Below are 12,591 nucleotides of genomic sequence, written 5' to 3' on the forward strand. Positions count from 1 at the left end.
AGCCTGCTGGAGGAAAGAGGAGTTAGCTTGGTCACCAATGTGTTTGATATGAGTGATGCCTCTATCATGGAGATGATGGATGAGATCAGCTGGCAATCTGTGGGTGTTCCCACATCCAACCCAAGGGTCCACCCCAACACGCACTGCATTCCCTTCTTTTATCCGCCATGTGATGCCATCTCGAAGCAGGGGTATGGTGTCGATGACAGCTTTCCAGATGTTGGAGAATTGATGATTGTTTCCATGTCGAGTACAAATCCAATCTAATATGGATAGAGGCTTGATGTATTTTGAATATGCCACCCGGGTCCAGAGACTGTCTGCTGTGAGTAAGCTCCATCCGAGTTTGGCCGCCAGTGCTCTTGAGAATATAGCCAGTCTCTTTAAGCCCCATCCTCCCCAACTCTTAGGCTTAGTTATGGTTTCCCATTTTACCCATGCAAATAAACGCCCCGGCTGGTGTCCTTTCCATAGGAATCTGCAGCATATGCTCTGGAGCCTGTTCAGGATGCCCCTTGGAATCCAAGCAAGGGCCATCCAGTAGACAGGTGTGGCTTCAATTACAGCTTTGATGAGTACTAGTCTGCCCGCCCGCGAGAGGTATCTGTGGTACCAGACTTGAAGCCTCTTCTCCACTTTGGATATAAGCCATAACCAGTCTGCAATTCTATAGCCAGATGGTTTCAATCGAAAACCAAGGTACTTTATTCCATCAGTTAATTCCAAGGTGACAAAGGGGAAGGTTGGATGAAATATTTGAATATAAAGCTAGATTTTTATGTGTATCAAGGTACGTTCTAATGATGATTGATAAATATGGTATATTCAGTAAAATATCAAATTTAAAATGGTTAGAAGTATTTACAAGTGAAGATCTTATTATAGAATATAATGCTGAAATAATGAAGTTTAAAAAGTAAAAAGTTAAGGAGGAAGGAAAATGGACATTAATTACGAATATAAAAATTATTATTAATGATAAATACCAAAATGATAATAATAAATAAAAATTGGGGATACTCTAAATGCTTTATTGAAATTACTCTAACTTTCTATGGAGCAAAGGACCTATGTTAACTAGGACCATGAAGTCCCTAACATAGAAGGATTTGTTCTGTAGTTGACATGGAACCAGAGATAAAAAAGTTACCAACTTAATGAGAACTATATCGAGTTTTCATTTTTTTAGAGGTCATATTAAATCATGTTTTTCATGCCAATTTTGAAAAGTGTTGATGAAGCATCCACCTTTTTTTGGAGAAGCATATTCTTGTACTTTAAATTTCCTTATGTATTATATATGAATGTTTTTTTAAATGTTAAGTGATTTTCATGCCAATTTTGAAAATTTTTGATGCAACATCCACCCTTTTTTTGGGAGCATATTTCTGACACTTTAAATTCTTTTACATATTAAGTATGAAACAATTTTTTAAAAACGTGGGTGATTTTCATGTTGATATTGAAAAGAGTTGATGCAACATAAACCATTTTTTGGGGGCATATATTTGACAATTTTTTTTTTAAATGTCGTAAGTATGCATTTTATTTTTTATTTTTTACTTTTTATCTTTTAAGTATTGGATATAAGTGTTTTTCAAGTTTGTGTTTTTTTGTAATGAAATTTTCAATTGTTTGCAAAGTAAAAAAATACTATTTTGAAGTTAGCATTTTTTATATATTTATGTATCATTAATTAATACTTCAATACACATAGAATAATTGTCACTAAAACAATAATGACTTTAATTAGTTGACAAACAATACACATTTCACATATAGATATAATTAAAAAACTACACATTTCGAGATAATATATATATATATATATATATATATATATCCAAAAATGATGATTCACATATGATTTTAAATAAAAATAACAAAATAAAATGGTTGTTTAAAAAAAATTAAAAACAATTTTAACAAAAGTCGTCAAAATAACAAAATAAAAATAAATTGTTTAAAATAAAAATTGGAAAAACACTTAAAAATTGAAAACAAAATAAATAAGCCTAGATTCATCTCAACACTGGATCAACCAAGTGCCGAGAGGGATCAAATCTCTTTTCACTCTAAAAGAGGTTTGCATCTCAAGAGATTTAAGCCCGCTCAGCGCTTGGTAGATCCATAGTTAAGATGGATCTAGGCTGGTTTAAATAGGTCATATTCCACATGAATACCATGGGTTCTCAATACTGTTGGGTGTAGTTTTTGTACCTATCTTCTATACTTTCTTTCCCCATTTTTTATCTTTTTCCCTCTGAACCCATAGAACTTCACATATTAAACGCCTCTTTCTTTATTATGAACAACATATTTTGCCATCATGTTATTTTGCCATTTTTTCTAGATATAATGATGCAATATTCCTTTTTATGGCTGATTGGGGCAAACGCCAGAGAAGTATTTTGGTTCCTTTCCTCTTTTTCAGGTGCTACCCGTGAGAACGAGGTTATGAAAGGAAAACCGCGTCGATTGATCTATGAGCATGATGAAACAAATTGTTGTTACACTCTCAGTGTTGTCACATACTTTGCTGTTACACCGCGTTGCTGTTACTGTTGGACACCTAATCCTCTAAGGGTTGGTGTGGAAGCTTAATAGTCTAAGGAAGTCCAAGAGATCTTGGAATACGAAACCAAAAATCATGTGAATGTACTATAAATGTATATCATTGTCAATAATAAACAAACACTCATGTTTATCATTTACACTTTGTGTTTGCCATGTATGTGTCTTAACATGGTATCAGAGTTGCAGGCAAATTTATGCCCTGCTCAAATTTGAGCCACTAGTTATGGCCTCTCTGTGCATGTTAGTTCTGCATTCCTATGGATAGAACTGTCATTATTGTGTGCATGCCTATTTCATGCTGCGCACTATCAGGCTGACCTCTTAGCAAGATTCGTGCTGGGTTCTCTATCCAGGGTCTCAAATAGCAAAAACGCCTCTACCATATTCTCTGCACATTTAACGCCTTATGCGATTGTTCTAAGACTCTACTACACTAATGCTCCCTCATCATGAAATAGGCTGGTCCTAACAGTGCTGTGCATTCTGACAACACAGGCTTAGTTGTTATTGTATTTTGATTAATTGCTTGGCCGATAGACAGGCCGCCTGGTGTTTGAATCTGATGCAATAGCAGTTATTTAACCTGGTAGTTGAGAAGAAACGGGTCGGGGAGTGAGACTGACTGCCTACCTCTTGCCTACCTGCTTGCCTCGTATTCTCTACCTTATTATACAAAGGTATTTGGGAGTCACCTTTGGGGGTTTGCATGGATCAATAGGCTTCGTGTTCGATTCCACTGCGCCACTCATGTTCAATGAACATACATAAGACAAGAACGCTGGGAGCAGTGAGATGAATATTCACGTGGCTCTGTGATAAGGAATATCACTGGAACGAGTTGAGGAAGTCTAACTGGTGGTTAATAGAGGTGGAAGTCTGAGCAGCGAAGACATATCGATGGACTGTGCTCTGGTCCCTCGACATACCACACTCGGCTTCTTCGATACCTCCGAGCACAGGTAACTCCTCACTGCACTCCCACAACACCTTTCGGTTGACCTACCGCAGTGAGTCATACAACACACTACTCCTAAACACTGTATTGTTATCCTCCCTACCACCGGTTCACAACGCAAGCTGAAAATTTTCAACTGTAGCAGCCATATTGTGCACAAAAAAATTATGCACTGAGGCTTCAAAAAGGGAAGGAAGCAGACCTCGGAAATCTAATCCAACCCAGCCGAGGCTCATTGCACAGTACATGCATTACTCAAGAATAATTGCTAATGATACACCTTCAGTTGTTTTTGGTAACATAGTTTGAAGTGTATTTAAATGTGAAGTTATCCTATGCATAGCCCAACTGAAAAGCAGACCACCATCATAGTTCTCTTCATTCCCAGACGTGTCATCAGCAAATATAGCCTGGTATTGTGTAACAACATCAAAAAGATGCACTCTGTGGCAATCTGCCATTCGTTTTAAGAACTCATATACATTCCCTTGGTCCAAATCGTCAATGATAGCTGCAAGCCATGCTTCTCTGCATTTCAAGAACTGTAAGTGCATTTCATGCTCATTAAATACTCCTAAACAACAAAGGTATCCAATCACTCGAAGACATTCTGGCAACTGAATATTTGCTCTAAGTCTCTGAAGAAGCTGTGATAGCATAGATTGTGTTGTTTGCCTAACTTCTTCTGCTAATGATTGAATCACAGGCAATTTCGAATGCATGGTTGCTAACTTCAGGACAAAAGCTTCTAAGTCAAGAGCCTCATCATAATTTCCATTTCATACACACGTGTCCATAAGCTGAGGAATTTCAAGCAAATCAAGTAGTGTACTATGATTTACTAGAAGAGTATGGTTTAACCTTCGCTTCTCTAATATTTGCTGAGCTGAGTCCATAAACTCACTGCATCCACTAGTAAGCCTTGGCACTTCTGATATCAATGACTCCAAATGTTTGTCAATTGAACTCACTTCTTCCCTAACTGACTACAATGCGTCAGCTGCAGTAATGAATGCTCTATAATTACCAACAATGACCTCTTGCATTTTCTTTCTCAAGCGCTCTGCATCTAAATTGTATCCCTTGTGCTGCATTTTCCAAGGGGACAAATCCAGGGGCCATGGCTGGTTGAGGATTTGAAACCAATGACGCCATTACTTTGCAAACAAATGTTAAATTTGAAGAATTATTGAATTTTGACCTTCCAAAAAGGGGCTTGACAAATCACTGCGTTAAAGATACTTCGTTGATCGTTTCAAAATTTTCCTGATTCTAGCACTGGGTGAAGGTACTTGATTCTTTTGAAGCTTTAGTTTGGTAATGAGAAATCAGTTCGCAGGGTTCGATCCAGCTTCCTTGGAATTGATTGTCTTTGGTATCTTGATGACACAAACCAGGCTCTACTAGAACTGTCGACAAATTTCATTTGCAAAGAAAGTCAAAGATTGACTCTCTTTTTCACAGTGTGAGTAGTTTGAATAATTTGAGAAGTAAGTACATTGCAGTAGCGAGTCATTTGTTGTGTTGAAATTGATACTGCGCTATCTGCTACAGTGATTTGGTGATATTGGTATCCTGCTACTCATCTAATAGTTGTAGTTATTTATCATTTTATAGGACAATTTGTAGTTGAAGATAACATCATTATATTGGTTTGAAATGGATCGAATGGATGATGTATTCAAACTACTGAATAATTTAATACATTCCATAGTTGACGAGATGGTTAAGGTCAACAAAACCTCTCCTTCCAATATTAAAATTTGTCTCCAAAATGCACAAGAGAATATTGAGTTTTTGCAGCGTGAGACAAAGCTACAACAAGAAGAGCTACAACATGGTAAACATCATTCTATTCAGAACATTGAGATTAACTCCCATATTGTTGAAGCTCATTCATATTTAGTACCCAATGAAGCAGCAGTTGTACATGCAGATGCAGAAATTCAGTCTACACTTCCCAAGTCGGTTAGTAGACCTTGGGAAGAGCTTGTCCACAACAAGCATAGACTTGGTCTTGGATATGACAAGGACGTGTCCTTTCATTTTCCATATTACTCAAAGCCCATCCAGTTTCAGAGTGCTAGATTCCTTCATGATAGTTCACCTTCATCTGTTCCATATTTTGCCCCTCTTCCATAGCAACAACAATAGATTGTGAAATGCCAACACTGTGACCGAGTTGGCCACATGAAAGATCATTGTTTTGATCTTCATCCATGTAAGAACTGTCATAAAACTAGTCATTCTTCAAACAGATGCTTCAGAAACAAACATCCTTGAAGAACAAAGATTCATCTTGGATGGGTCGTTGGGAATGGGCTTCAACAGCCAAGAAGATATTTCACTCATACAACAAGATTTGTTCTCGAATATTGAAAAGAATTGAGATCTCTTCATCTTCTCACCTTGCATCTGACAGGGGGGGAATGATGGTCATCTACAAGCTTCAAAGCCACATCAAGCGAGCCTAAGCCAAAACCTGCCATACCAGATTCAGAGTTGTAGCCAGAGACAAATATGCCCCTGAGCATGCCTTCAGTCGAGGATACCTCTTCAAATAATTGGGGACGCTTCCTCTAAAAGAAGACTTTAGCTTCTTTCCAGTTTTGGAAGAGTTCCAGGAATTACATTAAGAATTCTAGAGTTGTTGGTCATTCTTAAACCATCACAAGTTGAGACCTCCCTTTTCAGGTTGAGGTTCTCCCTTTTTGCGGGGTGAGACCTCCCTTTCATGGTTGAATGTTTGCCTCTTCAAAACATCAGGAGCACTTCCTCTAGCAGAAGACCTGAACTTCATGTCAGACTTGGAAGAGTTATGGAAACTGCACTAAGCGTTCCAGTTTTGGTGGTCATCCTTAAACCACCTCCCTTATACCAACATTTCATAGAGAACATTCAACATAGTGCTGCCATGCATATTTGCATGTTTTGTATTACAGCTCTCTTCTTGGACTCATACATAACCCTTCGGATTAAGGGGAGGAATGTTGGACACCTAATCCTCTAAGGGTTGGTGTGGAAGCTGAATAGTGTAAGGAAGTCCAAGAGACCTTGGAATACAAAACCAAAAGTCATGTGAATGTACTATAAATGTATAACATTGTCAATAATAAACAGACGCTCATGTTTGTCATTTACACTTTTTGTTTTCCATGTATGTGTCTTAACAGTTACAGATTGCTGCAGTTATATTTCGGGTGGCATTACAAGTCGTTGTTGTTACCAAATGTTGTTGTTACATCCAAAATTGTTGTTTTACCACAAGATGTTGTTACACCGTAGCTGTCAAGCCGTGGGTACTATTCCATGCGACAACTGTTGGGGAGTTACGAATTATCCATTTAGAAAGTGACAAATCTAAGCGATTATGATTCCAACTGATGTATTTGAATACAACTTGTATTTAGGAACTTGTTATAACAATTTCTATTTTATTGATCTGCATGAGAATTGTGAGATTCTCACGACTGATCTGTTCCTGATTTTTGGGTATGTAATTTATATAAGAGAAACTCAATCCCTCGGGCATGGGCGATGGCACAGAGAGTACTGTTATTCTCTTCTTGTAATTCTTAATTATTTTTAATATCAAGACACTCTGGTGATGCTGTTAATGGCTCTGAGTTGAATTCTTAACTAAGTTCGTGTTTAGTCTCGCGCCCTGCTAGGGAGGAAGGGCCCTCCTCTTTAGCAGGGACTGCAGTGGTAGAGTAGTTGTATATTATTATTATTTTCTTTTTAGTATATGCACGATTTCTTCTGATGCTGTATAATTTGTAGAATAGATCTGCTTCAAATCTAGATTTATGATATGCTATTATATAGATTTGGCCAGAAGTATGGTAGTTGACCAATTGGTGTAGTTATCAGTACAGTGTGTGGCACGCCTTTGTTATGGTAGATGTGAAGTGTGATTCCATTCTTGTAGAGTATTTTTGATGTCCACAAGAATGTTAATTTATGTAATTGATTCAGCGACATTCTTTACTGTTTTCCATTTTCATTATTGGCTATGGTGTATCGACACAGATAGTGCATACTCCTTTGAAATAAACAGACCCATCCTGGTTGACAATTAAATGGTTGTAGTCTTATTCAATTAAAATTGATTAATACAGTACTACATTTGGCATTGTTGCTGGGGAAGGCAGTTGATGATACAGTCAGCCAAGCTGTTTGTTTGATGATAGAGTGTTCATATTCCACAATTGCTGGGTGGTAAGATGAGAGGTAAGAATCTGCACATCGCTCTAACATACCCGGGCGGGCTCACCATTGTGATCACTAGGGCCCTTAGGGTGTGGCATTTTGGTATTTTATTAAAGAACGTGTCTTCATCTCTTCAGTTGCTTAGCGGTAAGACAAGAGGTAAGAACTTGCGCATCGCTCTAACATATCTGGGTGGGCTCACTGCTGTAGAAAATGAGACACTTAGGGTGTGAATCAATACACATAGGGTACATGTGTGCAATTGTAGGAATATTAGAGATACCGAAAACACCCCCACTCTAATAAGTCGTAGGAAACATGGGTCATAGAAAGGAAAAGAAGATTGTAGATTTGGGGAGGAAAACATTTATTCATGAGATGATCTCAAAAGCAGAAAAAGAGCAGTCAAATTCTCAGAGGGACGTAAGGAAAACAGGGCCACAAAAATCTGTTACTCCCATAATAAGAACATAAGCATCCAATTCCTCTGTCTCTAGACCATATCATTCTAAAACTAGTGTGAACACTCCCAAGGGTAAGCATCCAAATCAAGAGCAATAGAGGGAAGCTAGTGACCAGAAGCTTAAGACCGAGGGACAAGGGGAAACTGAGGGGGAGCACTAGCAGCCTGAAATGAGAGAACATTTATTGGTTTATCAATATCAGGATTTGGGTAGCACAGTGCAATAGCTAGACTTGAAGCAGCTTGAGTTATCAATTTCACCCATAAGACAATCACTTGAACGGTATGAAGAAGATCTGTTACAACAAGGATTAGGAGGGTAAAAAATGGGGGACAAAAATAATAAAAACACTAAAATGAATGCTACCATCACCACCTTTGACTTTCTAATAGGGGATATCAGAGGCGAGGCTCCCATGAAAAACGTTCCTTTATCATCTCTTCCATCTTTTCAAGGAATGACTGTAGAATATCCTAACACCTTCTTGTTTGAATTTGATATCTTTTGTAGGAGTTATGATTATGTTTCAGAAGCTCATAAACTAAAATTATTTCCTGCTAGTCTAAAAGGAGCATCCTAGAGATGGTTCATGGGATTAGGCTCTGCTTGCATTCAAACATGGGGTGACATGAAGGAGACATTTTTATCTAAGTATCAAGATTATTGTAGAACCAGGGACTTGAGGGAAGAAATATTTAGGATGACACAAAAGGAGGACGAGAGATTGGAGGACTATGTGGAGCGATTCCATTACAATTTGCAGAGATCTAAACATAGTGACTTAGATCAAGAGATCTTGAAGACCATATTCATAAGGGGAATGAGAGATGACTGCCTTGATACCCTGAATCTATTAGGGAAGGGGGACATATCTCAGGAACCATTCGCCAAGATAATAAAGCTTTATTTGAGACGCTCTAGAGGATTGTTGAAGGGGAGAAGCGCGATATGAGATGCCTCTGCCCGAATATAGAAATCTGTAAGTGGAGGAGTAACTAGAGCAGAGATCGAGAATTTATTTGAAAATTTTAAAACCGACTTCCTCAGTACTTTATCTGCTCAGATAATGATGGCACAAATCAAGAAGGCACAAGGGGAAGCTAATACAACTTTAGTTGTGTTCTGTCCGAAGTGCAGAAAGAAACATCCGTTGAGTGATTGCGAAATGAACATCATTAGCTTGTGCAATATTTGTGAATTGGAGCATCCTATAGGTAAATGTCCAGAGCTTCCCAGAGTGAAACCAGTGCTTAGAGAGTCGAGTGAAGAAGTTTAGTCTTCCTATTTCATCGGACCCAGGAGACCATGGCAGCCACGACCCCTAGGTATGTCTCAATATTTCTCTTCTTTTAATTCATGGAATAATGCATATAATGCTCAACAATATCCATGGCAGTACTCTACTCCTTCTCCAGCACAGTTTCCTTCGCCCTGGAACCAGTGGTCTCCCTCTCCACCTATTCAGTATCCTCCATCTCAACCATATCCTTGGAGTCAAAACTGGAGGGGGAATGCCCAAAGTCCATCCCCCTCTGCATTGCCGATGCAACAATAGTTACAATTTCCTCCTCTCCAAACTCCTGTTCCTACACCGCCTGTGCGACCCCAATTACCTGTGCAACCTAGCCCTAACCCAAATAATAAGGCAACCTGGAGCATAAAGGCTTCGAATACCTTCTAGACTTATCTTATCACTCCCGTTGGACTTAATGAAATTCAACTACGATCGGGTAAGGTGATTAAACCAAGCCGCTCCCCTATCCTCACCAAGGAGGAATGTGAGTCTTCCAAAGAAGGTATGATAGATCTTGAGGCGGATGTTACACTTGTAACATCTGATGCAAGATGGAATGTTACACCTGTAACAGCCAACCTAAGAAGAGTTGTTTCTCCTGTAACAACCAACTCGAGTAAAGCTGATACACTTGCAACAACCGATTCAGCTGTTACGACTCAAGATCCTTCGTATCTCCAAAGATTAATCGAGACTGGAATGACTTCACAAACTGAATCTGATTTTCTTAGGGAGTTGCAAAACTTGCATGTACGGATTCCTCTACTACAAGCTCTTAAAGAAGTGCCCATCTATGCTAAAATAGTACGAGACCTGTGCATTAAGAAGCCTGGAAGGAAGCCTAAGGACCCTGCTACTATACATGTGATGGGAAAACTGTCTGAATTGATGACTGATCAACCTCTCTTAACCAAGTATAATGATCTAGGGAATCTTACGGTTACTATTTATATTGATGACCAACCCATTACTAATACACTGATTGATCTAGGGGTGGCCATTAACGTAATGAAAAAGGACCATTTTACCACCTTGGGCTACATGGGCTTAGATATATGCCTATCGTGCTTGAATTAACATATAGGTTCTGTGTTAAACCCGAGGGGGTATTGGAGGATATAGTAATCATAATAGCTTCCTGGAGGTATCTGACTGGCTTTATTATCTTGCAAACCAAATCCAACCTGGGGGACATCCCTTGATTTTAGGGAGACCTTGGTTGGCCATTGCAGATGCATTTATAGGGTACATATCTGGATCTATGATAATTTCAGATGGACAAGCTACAAAGAACCTTAATATTTACCCCCTAGCAAAAGCAAATATTGATTTGAACAATCTCGGGTGGGATGAATTTGAACCCGAATTAGATCTTTCCCTACCACTCCTTACCCTTGGAAAAGCCCAATATTTTAAGGATGAGACATAGGATGATATCATTAATGGATTTATTAGTAATTCACTTTTGTCACCTCTATTGAAGATTCAAGGGAGGAAGATGAGGTAGATGATGTAAACTTTGAACAAATGAGAACCACTCCGCATACTGACAGTAGTCCAGTTGAAATAGAACTATGGAAGTATTTGAATATCAATCCCAACCTGACTGTTGAGAAAAATAAACTGCTGTTACATAAATACAAAAAGTAATTTGCATGGGACTACACATATATGAAAGGGATTCATCCCAGCCTGTGCACTCACAACATTTATTTGAAATATGGTTGCAATCCTATTAGACAACCGCAGTACCACATGAACCCTTCACTGAAGGAGGTAGTGAAAGAAGAATTGCAGAAAATCCTATATGCTAACTTCATTTATCTGATATTTGACAGTTAGTGGGTGTATCCGATATTTGACAGTCAGTGGGTGTCTCCGCTTGTCATCATCCGTAAGAAGAATGACAAGTGGAGAGTTTGTGTGGATTATAAAGAACTTAACAAATCCACTCAAAAGGACCATTTTCCTCTACCATTTATAGATCAAGTCCTTGAAACCCTCTCTGGGAAGAAAGTTTTTTTGTCCTTAGATGGGTTTAGTGGTTACAATCAGATACAAATTTCCCTAGAGGACCAGGATAAAATGACCTTTACTTGCCCTTGGGGAACTTTCACACACAAAGTTCTCCCTTTTGGACTCTGTAATGCACCAACAACTTTCCAAAGGGAAACAATGGGAATCTTCTCAGATCTGTTGAATGACTGTCTTGAAATCTTCATGGACGAATTTACAACTTATGGTGATGCCTTTGAAACAACATTAGTTAATCTAGAAAAATGTTTGAATGTTGTGTACAAAATAATGTTGCTTTGAGCACCGAAAAGTGTCACATGATGATGAATGAAGGGATCATGCTGGGACACCTCATTTTTGCTGACGGGATCAAGGTAAACCCTGCTATGATAGAGGTAATCTTGAAAATCCCAACTCCCAAGACATAAAAAGAGATACGTAGTTTCTTGGGGCATGTAGGGTATTATAGGAGATTTATATAGAATTTTTCAAAAATTGCATCACCTCTGTTATCCTTATGAAAGATGTGGAATTTGTGTGGATAGGAAAGTGTGAGCAGGCCTTTTTGAAGTTGAAAAGCTGTGTATCAACAACCCCTGTTTTTCGTGGACCAAATTGGAAACTGCCGTTTCACATAGCTACAAATGCATCTGACTTTGCTATGGGTGTTGTTTTGGGCCAGATGGAGGATAGGAAACCCTATGATATTTATTACATAAGAAAGAACTTGACTCCAACTAAGCTCAACTATATAGTGACCAAGAAAGAATTCCTAGCAGTAGTGCATGCCATCAACAAGTTTCGACATTAAATCACCGGGTATCAAGTATTTGTACACACTAACCACTCTGCCATTCATTTTTTAATGAATAAGACAATTACCAATGCCAGAGTTACACGTTGTTTATTGTTGTTACAAGAATTTGATATCACAATCCTAGAAAAACCTGGAAAATATAATGTAGTAGTTGATTTTCTTTCTAGGTTAACTATTGATGACAATTGCATTCGTACTGAGTATTCTTTTCCTGGTGAGTATCTTTTTGCTATTTCTACTCACTCACCATGGTATG

General features: G+C 38.4%; 1 pseudogene; it reads right to left on the bottom strand.

The window, feature by feature from the left end:
• Window positions 1–3,651: 3,651 nt before the first annotated feature.
• Window positions 3,652–4,558, bottom strand: LOC149229721 (conserved oligomeric Golgi complex subunit 8 pseudogene; annotated as a pseudogene).
• Window positions 4,559–12,591: the final 8,033 nt, after the last annotated feature.

Source organism: Pinus tabuliformis, chromosome J, assembly GCF_031772625.1.
Source record: "Pinus tabuliformis cultivar Carrire ecotype Pingquan chromosome J, CPIR1, whole genome shotgun sequence".
Lineage (NCBI taxonomy): Eukaryota > Viridiplantae > Streptophyta > Pinopsida > Pinales > Pinaceae > Pinus > Pinus tabuliformis.